The sequence below is a fragment of the Macrobrachium nipponense genome, chromosome 35 (assembly GCF_015104395.2).
Source record: "Macrobrachium nipponense isolate FS-2020 chromosome 35, ASM1510439v2, whole genome shotgun sequence".
Taxonomy (NCBI): domain Eukaryota; kingdom Metazoa; phylum Arthropoda; class Malacostraca; order Decapoda; family Palaemonidae; genus Macrobrachium; species Macrobrachium nipponense.
Window position 1 is genome coordinate 33,495,161 of NC_061096.1, and position 12,655 is coordinate 33,507,815.

The window sequence follows — 12,655 nt, forward strand, 5'->3', positions numbered from 1 at the left end:
TTTATCTGTGACCTGGAGACTTCAATGCTGCCCTCCACTAAGTAGTTTATCCTGTGTCCTGGAGATCCAATTCTGCCTCCACTGAGTAGTTATCTATGACCCTAGAGACTCCCAATGCTGTCCTCACTAAGTAGTTATCTATACACTAGCGACTCATGCTTCCTCAACCCTAAGTAGTTATCTACACCCCTGGAGACTTCGAATGGCCGTGTCTCTACTAAGTAGTTATCTGTGACCTGGAAACTTCATGACTTCAATCTGCTCTACTAAGTATTATCTGTGACCTAGAAACTTCAAGCCTGCCTCCAGTAAGGAGTTATCGATATCCCTGGAGATTCAATGCGCCTCCCGTAAGTAGTTATCTAATATGGAGGCGCCTGCTGTATCCGTAAGTAGTTTTTCTGCGTTCCGGAAAGCCTTCAATGCTGCCTCAAGTAAGTTATTATCCATATCCCTGGAGACTTCAATGCTGCCTACAGTAAGTAGTTATCCATATTCCTGGAGACTTCAATGTTGCCTCTAGTCAGTAGTTATCTGTGTTCCTGGAGACTACAATGCTGTCCTCAGTATGTAGGTATCTATAACCCTGGAGACTTCAATGCTGTCTCCAGTAAGTAGTTATCCATATTCTTGGAGACTTCAAGAGTTATCTACATTCATGGAGACTTCAATGCTTCTCTCCAGTAAGTAGTTATCCATATTCCTGGAGACTTCAATGTTTTGCTCCAGTAAGTAGTTATCCATATTCTTGGAGACTTCAATGTTTTTCTCCTATAAGTAGCTATCTACATTAATGGAGACCTCAACGCCACTCTCCAATAAGTAGTTATCCATATTCCTGGTGACTTCAATGCTTCTCTCCAGTAAGCAGTTATCCATATTCCTGGAGACTTCAATGCTTCTCTCCAGTAAGTAGTTATCCATATTCCTGGAGACTTCAATGTTACCGCCAGTAAGCAGTTATCCTTATTCCTGGAGACTTCAATGCCTCTCTCCTGTAAGTAGTTATCTACATTCATTGAGACTTCAATGCTTCTCTCCAGTAAGTAGTTATCCATATTCATGGAGACTACAATGTGGCCTCCAGTAAGTAGTTATCCATATTCCTGGAGACTTCAATGGTCCTCTCCAGTAAGTAGTGATCTATATTCCTCGAGACTTCAATGCTTCTCTCCAGTAAGTAGTTATCTATATTCATGGAGACTTCAATGCTGCCTCCAATAAGTACATAGTTATCAATATTCATGGAGACTTCAATGCTACTCCCTAGTAAGTAGTTATCCATATTCCTGCATATCTGCCTCTTTCCATTGATGCATTGTTTCGTAAACTGGCCCACATCAAAGTTTACCCAGCTTGATTAGCTGCATATTGATATATTTACCTGTCTAATAGGGGTTAAGTAGTTGTCTATATGTCTGGAGACTTCAATGCTGCTTGCTCTTCAGTAAGTAGTTATCTATATACCTGGAGACTTCAATGCAGAACAGTGTTTAGTCTCTATTAAAACATCAAATATATTGCAACTTCAGATTAAATTATCAAGGAGACAGAACCCTAGACTAAGTTAATGAGTCATTTGGTGAATGTCCTGCTCAAGGTCAGAAGAATCTGGCCTTATATAATGACATACATTATATAAATTGTGGTCTCGGCCTAAATTTTCGAGGGCTGAAGACAAAGAGACTATGTCAGTTTCAGTCATGGTATTCCGATGGCAGACATAGGCCTAGGCTAAGGTCAGAAGAATCCAGCCCCGTGGTCTCTACACTACTTTCAGTGCAGTGTGTGTATGTAAAAAAAAACGTCTTTCACTTCTCATATGTAGGTTTAGTTGGCGTTGACCTGCTTAAGATGTTCATGATTGACAGGAGAAGCACCAAAAGAAGGAACAAAAAGTTTGTTTGTGCATCCTGCTGCCTTACTTTCAAAAACACTTTCATCTCATAATTATATACTGAGCTGTCAGAAAGCTTTGATCTGCATCTTATAAACATATATAATAGGTTGCAACGGATTTCATTACTTCGAAAGGAAAATTAGGCTTGGTGAAATGCCAGTCAAATCAAATTTACTCAGAAAATTAAATAACAGGTTAATCATTTGTAGAAGCCTTTTGGCCACCACGTCAAGGGCAACACTAAATTCTGTTAGACCTAAGTACTGATGCGTTCTAATCATGAGGAGAATGAATGAGTTAGGCGCTATGACCAAACCAAAACCCCCTACCAAAAAAATCAAGAACAAGAAACAAGATATTAGAATATCAAGGGTTGATCTTTAAGCAAGGTCAAACAGAACTTATTAGACTGCAGTTCCAGAGCTTTGTAAAAGAGGGGAAAGAATGGTCATGTGACCGTTGAAATTTTAGGATTCCTGATTTTTCCACCCCACATCTTGTGATGAGTGACCTGGGAGGTTGCAGGGATACCTGAGGATGGGGGGGGGGGGGGGGACTGGTGGATAGGTTAGGGAGGGAAGGGTGGCGGCTGGAGAATCAGTAATGGGGGTGGGGGAGCCGTTGGTTAAATAGACTCATTTAATTTGATCCTAACGATAAGGAAAACAAAAATCGACGCTGATGCTCTAATCAGGGAAGGGTCAGGATAATACAAAGCTGCAGTTACTGAAATCAGGAACAATGCTTGTCAAACATGAAAAAGAATTATAGTGGATGTAGCCAAATGAACTATGTGTTCCCTTCAAGATTAGTTTGGTGCTCATTTTCACAAACAAAAAATTAATCAAATTCAGTTTCAATTAAAATTTTATTAAGAATAAATATAAAATTAATGGACAAGGACGCAAAAATAGCAAAATGTATCTTGAATTCATTGAACTGACAAATCCACGGGATCATAAATAGTCGACAAATTCGAGACTGAAGCGACAAGAAATTCAGTCACGAATCCCACGAAACGAAAGACTGAAATGAAAATTCATATCGACTGCAAACTATTCCTTTTTATCCACTCTTGGGTTGGTATATAAGGACCATCAGGGTGGTTAAGGTGTGTTGTTACTCGGATGACTCGAGTTAAATACCGGCCAGAGAAATTTCCATCTAGGCTACTCTGGTGAGAAGTGGCTCGAATAAAAAACAAGTATGAGTGACAAAACGCTGGATACATTAGTTCCTTTATACATCTGGTGGTATATAATTTTCCCCAAAGCCTTCCATATCGTAACCTGTCAATGGCTATCATAGTTGCCTTTATGAAATTATATTTCTAGGTCCTGGTATTTGCGGTTTATAATTTCATTACTTTATAAATAGATGTTTTGTGTAAATCCAAAGCTATTTCCATTCAAATAACGTTCTGAAATTGAAACCTAATAATGATCTACCAAGAACAAAAGTAGGATCCCAGCAAGTGCTTGCACAGCCACACCTGAATAGAACAAAGTTGACGATTATGGTTAATAAGGACTGAATATGATTTTTACCATTGCCATTTTTATTGCTCTGTTACTATACTATTTTTTCTATTTGTTTAACATCGACTCAGTTCACTGTTAATGTGAACTATTATTCGTATATCATTAACATATTATCTACAGTAGTGATTAGAAAATATGAACATTGGCATCAATAGCTCGACCATTCACATCCGTCGTTACAAGACAAACAGGCTTCATTCAAGCTGTGTTACCAGACCAGTATCATGAAACAGAAGGGGACGGGTTAAAGGAACACTTTGAGGCAACTGTATCTTCAGGCAATATGAATCCATGGTCAAGAGAATTACTTCTAAAAAGATTAACTAGATGTAGAGCATCCGCAAACACGTATAGTATTTGCTGTTGTCCATTGGATTAATAAAGGACCTTCCTCGTGGCAACCTAGGGCGAGGTTCAGTTGACGTCACGCTCTCGACCTGGCAGAAGCTTATTTTGGGTTAGCGCTGACAAGACTTCCTATACTCTTTGGACCTTGAGTTGAACAATATTAACAAAATAGTAAATGAAAGAACAAAGCTTTTCGCAATAAAACTTAGCACAAATGATTAACAAAATCATTCATCATTGCGGTGATACACAGCTAACTTAATGTAGAGGGAGGTAGCGTTTATATTTTTTAGGAATAATGAGTGAATGATTTTAAGTTATCGTGCGTCGTGGTATTGTTGAGGAGAGAAGAGGAGGCAGTAAAATCTTTACTATATAATATGTACGTAAAAGCAGTACCAATTCATATAAAAAATGATATTTAACATAATGATAAAACATGAAAACAAATGCAACACGGTAAAAATGAAAAAAAAAACGCTTGCCCGAGTCAGTGTTCGGTGCTAGAGAGAGAGAGAGAGAGAGAGAGAGAGAGAGAGAGAGAGAAGAACGGCTCTGCTTACCATTGACTAATTAGCTGATCTGGGATGATTATTCCCCCATTACTTACACTTACACTCGATCTGCCCAAATAATTTTTAGTTTTGTTACGTAAAATACCAATCTAGTGATAATTGCTTTTTACGATATTTTTACTACTGTAAAAGTAACTCAGCTCTGTAATAAACAAACTGGCGCCGCTTTCAGCTTCTGCCTCATGCCTTCGATTGTTTGTTTAAACGGCTTCCTTGTGAAAATTTATTTTATTTCTCTTTCCTTTTCTTGCATTCTTGACTTAATTCTTATTTGTTTGTAAAATCCTCATGTTTGTTTTAAAAGTCTGCCGTTTGCCAACAGTAAGTTGATGTATTGTGGCATAATTAATCTATTTCGTGCACTTAAGAACCAAGTGTAAACACGCTGATTACTCTCTCTCTCTCTCTCAGACACTATCGGACACACACACCCACTATCGATTCCTTTAATTATCTTTGTACCTAATATGAATAGAATGTATTTTGTTATCAACCTTTGCATACTGCAATCAATTCGGTTTGCTCGAGAGGGTTCCCGTCTCTCCTCCCTCCATACCCCAGCCGGCCGGCGCCATTTTTACCAAACAGTTCGTAAAATCGGACACAGAAAAAATAAAATTGAGAAAATTTTACTTCATATAACGCACTGTTTCATTACTTTACACTCTTGATTTAACTTTAGAACACATAAATAATTTAAAAAAAAAGTGAAAGGGGGGACTTTTTGGGTTGGCTGGAACGAATTATCCTGATTCCTTTTATTTCTTATGGGGATATTTGTTTCATATTTCGAATAAATCGTACTTCGAACAGCCTTCTGGAACGGATTAAGTTCATACGAGGTACTATTGTACATTCCATTTTGCATACATTTTTTTTTCAGCAACTATAACCTAACAGTAATGCATTTAGCAGATTCTCGCCTCAGCTCCTTCCACACTGCATACCAACCTGAACTACAATTGACAACTGATAAATAAATTCTGATTTTGGAATGAGTCGCATTCACACCAAACTCTTCCAATTTTCTTCTGCTGCTTTGTCTGACAGACCTTTCAAAACGTTGCACTACCTTTTACATTGCCTACCAAGTATAACGTGGTCTACTCCCATCACATTTCAGATTCATTTCCAGTAGATAAACTCTTTTCTGCTCTCATTAGTGCATCCGTCTTATTCTTGGTAGACAACACCTTAATCATAAAAATTTATGCTGAACGTCACAGTAAGGGTCTTAGCATCTCCAGCCTTCAACTGATGAGCAACTCTTATTCTTATTCTTCTCTTCTCCATCATGGTCACATACCCAAGCATGAACTGTTGCTGAATGCATCATTACCATAATATTATCATCCCCACCTAAGTGCAAGACTGATTGATACCCTTCAGCACAGCTTCTAAATCAACTGCTATGTTAATGTGATCAGTCTCTTCTTCCTCAACCAAGCAACATTCTCCACCAAATCCTCTCATCTGTTCCATACTTGATCTTTGTTTTTCACTCTCTCCAACACTTCTCTAATCATCTCCACTGTCCCTCTGCATAATACTCCCATCCAATACCCTCTGCTCTCCTCTTAATATAGTTATATACCACACATAACCATTCACCAATTGGACAGTGACCTACCATTCTTCAACATATCAAAAACAACTCTCATCTAATTAGAAACTCAGGCATCAAGTGTACTTCATTCCCTCTTAGGAACTTTAGTTTCTGTCCATCTTACTTTCTAGCTCAAATACCAAAGCTCCCAATTTCAAGGGCTCTGAAGGTTTGAAGATCAAACCCCACCTGTTTATGTGCTCTGTAATATTTACTGCAGTTACTTGAGATTCATTCAATGAGATATCTACTATATAAAAGCTTGTAGCCTCCTTAATCCTTTCTATTTCTGTCGGTCTTCAAAATCATGGCCATGACACATGATGCAACATTATGGGTAAATTTCAGTCTTGTTAAACAACATCTTTCCTTTGAATTTGATCACTTAGTAGTACTTTCCTTAACCCTCCATAAATGCGATTCACGAATAGGACAATTTCAAATTTACTATGGTAATATTCCCACTCCCCATTTCCACTTACATAGTTTTTTGCCACATATCTGCCACCTGACTTCCTGTGTGAAATTCCATAAGCAGACGTAGAGCTTTATTCTTCGTTAGTTGTTGCTCTGCCATAAACAGCAAAGTACCACTTTCAACCTTCACTACCCATGGTAGAAAGATGCCCTCATCAATCAATTTCTCTACGTTCCTCTTTTCTATTCCAGTTCTCAATCATTCCAGCTTGTCCTTTACCTAATGTAAGCAGCATGCCATTCTTCCACACTCGCTGACAGTCAAACAACTTCCATCAAGCTTTGCCTTGAAATCATTATCCCCAAACAATGATCATTAGCCCCTCTATTCTAACCTTCCAATACCTTGGTCATGGCCAGTGAACAAAGCATGCCGAACTCAACCCTTTGCCTGCGTAGTGTGACACCAAGAATTCAATCGCATCCATATCTAATACCTTAACAACCGGCCACTCACTAGGCTATCAGGTTTATCCAACATGATCCTTTACATCTGAGCTAACTCCAATCAAATGAGTAAGGTAATTGGTAATTCTTACTGTCTACTCAGCCAGCAAGTTATTAAATTTAAGTACTTTCACTAAAAAGAGGGAAGTCCAAGGTTTCGTTTGATATATAAATCTAAGTGGCGCTAGGTCTACAAGTGGTTTAAAAATCAAAATTAAATTGGACCCACCTGAAAAAAACTAATTCCTTCGACTTCTGAACTCTCTCAAATTCTTCTTCAGACTGAGCTCTCGTTTGTACGTTAAAAACATAGATTATGTCATTACTACATCACTGACTGTATTCTACGTAGCAAGACGTCACCCAAACGTCATCGTTTTTAACCAATGATGATTGTCCACATTTTACTAGGGACTAGCATTTTAACAAAACTAGAATCACGTGACTTGAATACCCAATCAGGTGACGTTTTACTAGGAAACTAACACTTTTCGATACTTTTCACGCAACTTCCACCACTAATTTTTCAGTCTTTTGAGAGCCATGGAGGCGTGTGAACCTTCAACTTCTAGTGCGGTTTCTCATTTACCATCTACTCTGACATCAGTTTATGTGGATTTTCTCCCAAGTTCTTGTCTCAATTGTTACTTAAATTATAAGGATTTTGTTTTGCATTATTGTGGTAACATCAAAATAATAATTAAGTACTGCCAAGATCATGGTGTTATTAAAGTGAAAGTGACACTATTTGCCCCACCTGTGGTTCTAAGTGCCGACTCGATATTAACAAAAAAGCATTTCGGTGTGACAGAAGGCATGTTGTATTGAAAAACAAGAAGAAAGTAGAAAAAAAGGTGTTTTTACGTATCCATTTCTAAGGGAACTTGGTTTGAAAAGTCTCGTTTAGATATAGAATCTAATTTGTTACTTGTATATAATTATATTGGTGTTAAATTTAGTTATAAATTTGTTGAAAATGAATTAAGAATTTCTCCCAAAACTATCAATGATTGGTGCTCATTCATTTGTGTGGTTATTGCGCATCGGGTATTGAGTCGGAAACGTTAGGTTGGTGGCCCAGCCGCCCAGGCAAAACTGATGAAATCGATGAAAGCAAAATTGGAAGGCGAAAATATAATATTGGCAGAGTAGTGACAGACCAGTGGGAGATTTGGGAGATATGCAGGTAGAATAGAGATTTCTTTGCTGCTCCTGTAGAAAGAAGGGACAAAGTGACACTTTTAATAGTGATAAGGGATTATATAGAGGCCGACACTACCATCATTTCCGACTGTTGGAAGGCATACATGATTGCCTAAAGGAGGAGGGATTTCTTCATTTAAGAGTCAACCACTCCTTGAACTTTGTGGACCCGCACACTGGAGCTCATACTAATACTACCTATTGAGAGGCGATGGGGGGATTTGAAGAATCTGTTACCTAAATACGGTCGTCGAAAGGATCAGTTTGTTGGATTCTTGGCTCTTGCCCATTTTAAATTGCATGCATTCTTGAAGATGGCAGCTCACCTTTACCCTTCAACCTAACTAAGTACACAAAGGGTTTTAGGCTATCTTATATTTAATATGGCTGTGTAAGGGGTGGTCGCAGGGTCGACCCCCCCCCCCACACCGGGAAGGTAAGGATACGGCTACTAGGTTAGGTTAGGTGGTTTGTTTAGGTTAGTTGGTGGCCTTGTTTATTGCTAATTCTACATGTGCCAATATTCGTATGTTAAAATGGATTCTTTAATTCATTCCCCACCAAAAAACCCCGGTTTCCCACTGGGGGTCCCCCAAGATTGGAAAGGTGAACAAAAAGATCAAAAATACTGTTCCTCCTCAAAAAAAGGTCAGCTTTAGATAAAGCACTAAGTAATTCCTAATATATATATATGGTATAGGGATATATATATAAAATATATATGTATATATATATATTTATATATATATATATATAATATATATATATATATTAGGAATTACTTAGTGCTTTTATCTAAAGGTGACCTTTTTTTTGAGGAGGAACAGTATTTTTGATCTTTTTGTTCACCTTTCCAATCTTGGGGGGTGGGGGGAACCCCCAGTGGGAAACCGGGGTTTTTCGGTGGGGAATGAATTAAAGAATCCATTTTAACCATACGAATATTGGCACATGTAGAATTAGCAATAATATTTATATATATATAATATATATATATATATATATATATATATATATATATATATAAATTATTAGTGGCTGAGCTATTGTATAGAATTACCCAATGCATTCTCTACAACCACAAAACATCTAGGAAACATTTTTGCCCTACAGAGTGGATGCTAACAGAGTAATAGTACCTGTTGTCATTTCCCTGACTGCACTGAGATGCACTATGGCTGATAGCTACTGCCTCATCAGCAGCATCTATCGGGGCTTTTATCACCGCAGAACCTGGCTAGTCTATGTATATGAGGTTCACCACCCCAGAAACAATACCTAGGTAGTCCCTGAATGTTCAAGCTTCACTTGTCGTATCTTTCAAATGATGGCTTAGGCTAGGTAAACTAGACTAAAGCCATTGCACCTCTTTCAAACCAAGGGCAAAAATTTTGCCAACTCCATCACGTTCTGTAAAACAGCAACTAGACCTGATGCTATGATATTAGGAATTCTTAAATCATTAGGGCGAGTACTGCATTTTGGATTTAAAAATATAATTTTTCTATGCTTTAATATGTTAGTATACTACCTACTTTTTGAGATAGCTACAAGGACTTTAATCCCATTTATAGTTCTCAATCAGATTTAGCTAAGTTTATGGAATGTTTTCAAACTAATATTAGGCACTAAGGCAAGGCCCAGGGACCCTACATTAGGTTAGGTTAAGGGTAGTTGGTTAATAGGTTAGTTGCGAACAAAACGAATACCTATCAGAAGCTTAAAAAGCACATTTCAAACACAGGAAAATCAAATAATGCTTTAAAGTAAAATTTTACTAATGCGTTCTTCAACCTGTCATCATATCAACCTCTCCATACCAAGAATACAGTAGTACCTAGTATATCACTACTACCTTTGGTTGCCGTGATGCCTAAGCTATGTAGGCTTTCTTTTGTTGAAAACTATACACAGTCAACAAAATAGCTATTCTAGCAACATTTCTTATCAAAATTCAGGCCGGTTCAACAAGAATTCATTAAACAAACCAATAACCTTCAATATGTCTCCTACATAATAACTTCTGAGGCCCGAGGGGTAAACGACAAGAACATATCCCAAACCCACACGTCGGACCGGTGTTGCCAGATGGTTGTTCGCACCGTCGCAGTATAATTTCTGAACATTTCCCAACAAAATTTCTGGATATTTCTAAAAATTTCTGAAGATTCTCATTTTTATTTTACAGTAATTATACAAAAGATCATACAAAATTTTAATTGTACATGAATAGTGATTAACATTTCTAAACTAATAACAATTTTTTTCAATAATTACTTTTTGCTAGTAAAAGAAAAAACCGCCTTTCGTCCATCAAATTATAATTTTCATAAAAAAATAGAACTTTAAACATGAAAACAAACAGACAAACAAACAAACAAACCTAAAATATTTGTTGACTTACAGTTCTTCCTCACTGTCAGGATTATCAGTGACTGTACTTTCCTTTTTGTACATGGAGTGAGGAAGACACAATAAATTTAACATCATAACAGACAGGTTAGGAAATATTCGGTTTCCATCACCAGATTTCGCTCTTTGAACAGCAAGCCTAAACTTTGTAGGAGTTTCAAACTCTTCAAAAAGAAGTTCACGGTTTCTTAAAAGGCGCCATTAACAGTGTCTATATCCTGTGCAAGGATCTCATCTACCAGACTAGGGAATGATGACATAAGGGGAGCAAGGGAGGGCAATGATTTGGCTTTGACAACTTTGGGGTCTAATGCTTCTGTTCAAAAATAACATAATTGAAGGGAAACCTTTTTCTAATTTGTGTTGCACCTTCAATATAAAATTTCAGGCAGCTCTGTCGGAACTCATGAATTATTTGAGTTGGAATGTCACGCTGTTTTGATAGAAGCATTCCAACTTTTGCACCTAAATGTTAGAAGACAGGGGTTTGAATTTATGGGGGTCATTTAGTGCAGCCTTGCTCAGTGATGCCTTTTCTAAATAATTTTCATCTAAATAGCATTCAACTAAAGTTTTGAACTATACAGAAACTGACTTTCGCATTACATGAATCTGTGTATTCTCTGAGTGCATTAGCTTATTTAAAGAACTGAATATTGGTAAAACCAAGACCACCGAGATAGATCTATCTCGGTGGTCTTGGGTAAAACAGTCCAAAAACCTTAGATATGGTTTGGTTAGTGGATTCTTTAGTCTTTGTAGTATGTTTTCACAAGCATGCAATCGTTCTGAGAATGCAGCTTCAGTGAAGTACAAAGTCAGTGCATCATATTGCTCTAAAAGTCGAGATACAACCATACGTAACGATAACCAACGGGTTTGACTCGGATGCAAATGCTTGTGTGGCTTCACATTAACAAAATCCTGAAACTCTTATAAAGACCCAATTCGCTTAATTGGGGCTGCACTGAAAGTAGCTGAAAACATCACATGCTAAGTCATCAATATTTCTAGGCAGCATTAAGCATGCATGAGGCACATAATGCAAATGGGTGACAAATACATTTCATGATAAATAGATCCTTTGTCATTCTTGAAATGTGAATTATGCGCCCCTTACATTGCATTTGCGACATCAGCACCAAAACCTATCATATTATGCTTATAGTCAATTTGGTTGTCTAAAAAAACTGACTATATTGTTATACAATGCCATTGCGGTTGCATCCTGCAATGGAATGGGCCCAAGAAAACAATTCTTTACTTCATCTTTTAGAAATGTACGTGCTACCATACATAAATGCTTCCTGCATCCCTTATCGGTACTTTCATCTACTATTAGAAAAATTTTTTTACTTCTGTATATGGGCTAATAATTGGTTACAACTATCTTTCCCGGTTACATTGTTGAGCAATGACGTTAATTTAGTTCTACTACATTTAATTTGCTTCTATATTTCTGAATCTTTACATATTACTTGGATTAGCTGAGGCATTTGCTCTGCTACTCTAATGGGAAGATCATGTTCACATATAAATGATGCGAGTCTAATTTCACCTTCCTTTACATCATTAGTCATACTTTTTTTGCCACTAACAGTCGGCATATCAAAAACAGAAATTCAAGCTTTGCCATCGCTGAGCAATTCTGAATATGTTTCTTGCCCATTGCGCGCTTTCTTATATCTAATTTACCAGCATTTAAAGAGAGATGAACATTACAAGCACAAAAAAAAAAATATGAAGACCCTTTAGAACTCGATTTCACCCATCCTTGAAATTCAGGCTCAACTTCCCATGCAAGACTGTATAATTGATGGTACTTCTTCTTTTTGGTGGCATTACCACTTTGCTTGCACGCATCTCCCGATCTTTTAGAACTGATACTGCCACGATCTTTGGCACTTGGCCCTGCTCCTTTCGATTCTTTTGAACTCATGTCTCAGGACTGATGAAAGAAAATGTTAGATTTTTAAATACTAACAGATTACTGACGCGTTACTGGATACTGGAGCCTAATTTCCTTAATGCAGCATAGCTTACAATAGGTTTAACACAAATTATTTTGATGGAGTTAAGCTACCAGAAATTGTGGATTGAAGATCGCAACACGAACATGGGAAAATGCATAATAGATTTAAATACA

At 37.4% G+C, this 12,655-nt stretch overlaps 1 protein-coding gene across 1 annotated transcript in view; it reads right to left on the reverse strand.

The window, feature by feature from the left end:
• Nucleotides 1-9,927: 9,927 nt before the first annotated feature.
• LOC135208569 (nitric oxide synthase, salivary gland-like) overlaps nt 9,928-12,655 on the reverse strand; it is a 34,319-nt gene continuing 31,591 nt past the window's right edge. Inside the window, exon 26 of the mRNA XM_064240897.1 lies at nt 9,928-12,655. This exon is cut by the window's right edge and continues 1,818 nt beyond it. The gene's annotated coding sequence lies outside the window, so the exon portion shown is untranslated.